The 5360-nt window shown below is 38.6% G+C and overlaps 1 protein-coding gene across 1 annotated transcript in view; it reads left to right on the forward strand.

The window, feature by feature from the left end:
* Nucleotides 1–5360, forward strand: part of SLC35F4 (solute carrier family 35, member F4) — a 397435-nt gene that overhangs the window by 350731 nt on the left and 41344 nt on the right. The gene's annotated exons all lie outside the window — the stretch shown is intronic.

Here is a 5360-nt window from a genome sequence, read left to right on the forward strand (position 1 = left end):
TGATTGCATGTTTGATCAACTTCTGACTGCAAAAGTTGGTAGAAATCTTCTATTTCCTCCTCTTTAAGGGCTCTAGTTGTTGGTGCATATATTTGAATGATAGTGGTATTCACTGGACTTCCTTGTATGTGTATGGATATTATCCTATCGCTCACCACATTGTATTTCAGGATGGATCTAGAAACGACTTTTTTAATTGTGAAACCAACCTCATTCTTTCTCACCTTTTCATCCCCAGCATAGTAAATCAAGAATGAATATGCAAACTTAATCTGTAATTATAGAAATCAGAACAGTGGGTTTATATTTTGGTGTGGGGAAAGAACTAATTGAAATATGTCAAGAAGCCTTTCAAGATACAGGAAAGCCCTATATTTTTATATAGTTGGTTGTTAGATGTCATACAGTTGACTCTGATTCATAGCTACCCCGTGAATAATAGATTGGAATCTTGCCCTATCCTCTGCCTTCTTCATAATCTCCACCATGCTTAAACCCATTTTTGTAGTCACTGTTTCAAACTCTTGTTGACAGTCTTGCTCTTTCAGTGACCCTCTACCATTCCCAGCATAATCTATTTTTTCCAATGACTATCCCTTCCTGAAAACATGCTCAAAGTTTACTCATCAAATGTCACTGTCCTTGCCTCCAAGGGGCACATTGGTTGCACCTCCTCCAAAATAAGTTTGTTTGTTCTTTTGGAAGTCCATGAGATATTCAGTACTTTTCCTCAACACCACAATTCAAAGCCATCGATTCTTCTTCAGTTTTTATCATTCTTTGTCCAACTTTTAGGTACATTTGAGATAATTGAAAATACCAGGAAAGTTCAGTTGACTCAAGTACACTGGAAATTTAAGAATATAAAGGTTACTAGCATAATTTTTTTAAAAAAAAACTGTTTTCATAATCCAAAAATGTAAACATATTTTGAAAAGTTAGAGCAATGCATTTATATTTGGGGTGTTTTTAGTAAATACGTTGCTGTTGTTAGGTGCTATCAGGTCACTTGCGACTCATAATGACCCTATATACAACAGCCCTGAAACCTGCTCTATCCTGTGCCAACTTCACTGTCTCTGACACACCTACCCTCATAACCCTAGTTGCTGTATCAATCCATCTCATTGAGGGTCTCCCTCTCTTTCTCTGTCCTTCCCCCATTCCAAGCATGATGTCCCTCTCCAAGGACTGGTCCCTCTTTTCAACATGCCCAAAATATGTCAGATGAAGCCTCAGAATCCTTGTGTCTGAAGAGCAGGCTGGCTTCACCCTCTCCAGGATGAACTTTTTGTTCTCATGGCAGTCCATGGTATATTCAACACTCTTCTCCAGCACCACAGCTCAAAGGCATCAATTCTCCTTTTATCATCCCTAGCCATTGTCCAGCTCTCTGATGCATAGCAAGTAATTGCAAAGACTATGGTCTGGATTAGGCACACCTTGGTCTCCATACTGACATTGTTGCTCTTGAGTACTTTGAAGAGATCTCTGACAGCAGACTTTCCCAATGCAATTCATCATTTAATTTCCTGGCTGCTGGTACCAAAAGTGTTGATTGTGGAGCCAAGCAAACTAAAGCTATTTACAATCTCAATTTCTTCACCATCTATCATGATGCTGGCAATCAGCCCAGTGGTGAGAATCTTTGTTTTCTTGATGTTGAGCTTCAATCCATATTGAAGGCTGCAGTCCTTGATCTTCTGCAACAAGCGCTTCAGGTCCTCCTCAGTTTCAGCAAGCAGGGTGTGTCATCTGCATAATGTAGTTTGTTGATGAATCTTCCTCCAATCCTGGTGTCACATTCCTCCTCATACAGCCTACCCTCCCTGATGATCTGTTCTGCATATAAATTGAAAAGTATGGACACAAAAAACATTCCTGGCATACAGCCTTCCCAATTTTGAACCATGCAGTGTCTCCTTGCTTGCTCTGTTCTGACGGCTGCCTCCTGGATCAAGTATAGGTTTCACATAAGCACAATCAAATGTTCTGGGATTCCCATTCTTCTCAGAGTCAGCCACAGTTTGTTGTGATCCACAAAAATACCTTTGCATATTCAATGAAACACAAATAGTCATTCCTCTGGTGTTCTCTGCTTTCAGCCAAGATCCATCTAACATTAGCTCTAATGTCCCTTGTACCACAGCTTCTTCTAAACCCAGCCTGCACATCTGGCAGTTCTCCATCAAGGTGCTACTCCAGTCATTTTTGGGTAATTTTCAGCAGAATCTTGCTTGCATGTGATATTAATGATATTATTTGTTAATTTCCCCACCCTAAATAAGTTAAATGTTAAGCTAAAAAGTAAGTTAGAACACTAAAAACTTTAACATTATTCATTAAAGGAAGAAAGAAAAGCTCAGATCTAAAGTGTAGCTTTCAGGACAATCTTTCTAATTGCTGAGAGAGGAAGCCCTAGTGGTGGGCTCTCAGAGGCTGGCAGACGGAAGAGCCACAGGTCTTAACACAAGCTGACTCTCATTCACTGAGTGACAGGTAATCTGTTTTGCAGGGGCCAAAATAACCTTCCTTTCTTGTCCCTGTGCCTCATGAAAAGACCTATTATAATTAGTGCATTGTTGTTGTTGTTATGTGCCATCGAGTCGTTTGCAACAAAACTATTTAAAAACTAAAAGCTTAACAAACATCTTAGACTTTCCTTTTCTGTCATAAACTTGGAAGTGTCTGGGAATATGTAGGCAAGAATATTTAGGTCGAGGGACAGTGCAAGAGAGGAAGAGCCTCAATGAGATGGATTGAGTCAGTAACTGGGATCATGGGGATAGATGTGTTAGACACAATAATGCTGGCACAGGATAAAGCAGGGTTTAAGGCTCTTGTACACGGGGTCACTATGAGTGTGAGCAACTCGACGGCACATAACAACACCATCACCACTTGAGTTTATTTTCCACATGTCTAATAAAATAAAATTCTCCCTTCAAATAATATGTTTTCTGGTTCATTGGTAAGAAGAAAACTCTCTAAATGTGTCTTATTACTAAACATACTTTGTATTTGACTCTCATCAAAATAGATATGCTCTCTGGCATAAAGTTCTTTTATGAAAATACTGAATGAGTGACATTGAAGGAGCCTAATTAACAGACTAACAGTCTTCCTGTTTAAAAATACTCCATGTATTCGTTCTATGTGTGTTCTGATTGAATACTTTTAAGACTAATGCACACATGCTATTTTTCTCTTATTTTATTAACTTTAATGAACATTTACAGATATTTTGGATTTCCATTCATTCATTGTTGCATTTTTTTCTCCCTGCCCACCCCTCCCCCCAGTTCACTCTTCTCATTGAAAAGTAAAGGAAACATTCTTTCATTGGTATACAATCCCTCCCCCTCCCCAAGTATACTCCACTATGCAGCCTTCATTCTGGACTCTTGTCATGACCATAATACCCAATCATATATTGCTTTTAAACTGTTCTCTCCCTCATCTACATAGTTCAACTGTTGTAGAACAGGACTGACATCAGGGTTGGGGTGAGACTAAGAAAATTGGATATATTATGTATACTGCACACATGCTGATTTTAAAAACAAATAAGCACTTATCTAAAGAACACCTCAAAAGTGAAATTTCCTTTATGTTTAAGATAGCCCACATCCAGTAAGAGGCTAACAGAAATGCCTTTGGATTTAAAAAAAATTATTTCTAAGAAACAAAAACAAGATGCCTTTGGAAATGAGCTTTATCTTCACCACATGTCTCATATCGGACTAACTTTGAACTAAGCAGAATCTGTGATTTGATAAGACACTACTACCTATCAGTGCAATTAGAGTGAAGTTGGCCATTTCTGAAACTGAATCCAAAAGCTCTTATTATCAAGCACAAAAACACTGCCTTTGAAGGGGATATTCTCCAGTGGCCTTCTCTCCACATAAGGTATACGTGTAGCAAGAATATTCTGAGATCCTTGATCTCTTTTCCTTGTAGACTTAGTAAAATCATCTGCCAAGACAGTACGCCACTGAGTCCTAGCCTTGAGGTCACCACCCCCAACCATGTAATCAAGAACAAGAGGATTTAGTGCATCAGGTTGGGAAACTTATTTAACCCATGGGACCAAATTATCTATTTTCTTCTTTTCTCTGAAATAACATGAAATCATTTATAATTTTTTTTCATCTCATGAACATCAAATGAAGTTTCAGTAAAGTATCAATTCAATAAGTATTAAGAGGCTGCTGTGCATACAGCACAAGGGAACACTGCATGGTTTAAAATCAGGAAAGATGTGCATCAGAGTTGTATCCTTTCTTCATATCTGTTCAATCTGTATTCTAAGAAAATTATTTGAGAAGCTCAAACTATGTATCAGGATTGGAGGATGACTCATCAATAACCTTTATTATGTAGATGGCATAGCCTTGCTTCCTGAAAGTGAGGAGGATTTGTAGAGCTTGTTGCAGAAGATCAAGGAATATAAGCTTCAATATGGATTACAGCTCAATATCAACAAAACAAAAATTCTTATCTCTGGCCCTACAGACAATGTCATGATAGAGAAGAGATTTAAAATTGTCAATGACTTCATCTTCCTTGGATCCACAATCAATACACTTGGTACCAGCAGTCAGGAGATCTATTGCACTGGGAAAGTCTATAGTCAGAGACCTTTCCAAATTACTGAGGAGCAATGATGTTAGTTTGAGGACTAAGGTTCACCTTATTCAGGCAATGGTCTTTTCAATCACTGCTGCTGAGAGCAGGACAGTGAATAAGAATGAACAGTAGAGGAATTGATGCCTTTAAACTGTGGTGTTGGAGAAGAATATGGACTATCCTGTGGACTGCCAAAAGAACAAGCAAGTATTTCTTGGAGAAAGTACAGCTTGGGTGCTCCTTGGAGGCAAAGATGCCGAAACTTCCCCTCATTTACTTTGGGCATGTTGCTAAGAGAGGTTATTTACTGGAAAAGGACATCGTGCTTGGGAAGGTGGAGGAAGAGGCTCAACAAGATGGATTAACAGCGACTGCAACAGTGGGCTTAAGTGTGTCAGAAATTTTGAAGATGGAGCAGGATAGGACAGGGTTCAGGTCTGTTGTTTGTGAGGTTTCTTTTTTTTTTTTATTTGAGTAAAAATTTTTTATTCAACAGTTAATTAACAAAAATTTTTATGACATTGACTGCAGTTCTCACATGTGATAGAACTCTTCTACTTCTTCCTTGTCTTTTTGTTTCCATTCATCCTTCTTGCTTGCCCTTCTTGCTTTGGGAGCTTTATTTGTTGAGTGATTGCTGCCCATTTGGTCTTCTAAGTTTAGTTGTCCTAAGGACTGTGTGTTCTGTTCAGTTTATAGGCCTGTACACTCATGTTCATTGCAGCATT

This window comes from Elephantulus edwardii, unplaced genomic scaffold (assembly GCF_000299155.1).
Source record: "Elephantulus edwardii isolate Elephantulus edwardi_28Jun2011 unplaced genomic scaffold, EleEdw1.0 scaffold00140, whole genome shotgun sequence".
Lineage (NCBI taxonomy): Eukaryota > Metazoa > Chordata > Mammalia > Macroscelidea > Macroscelididae > Elephantulus > Elephantulus edwardii.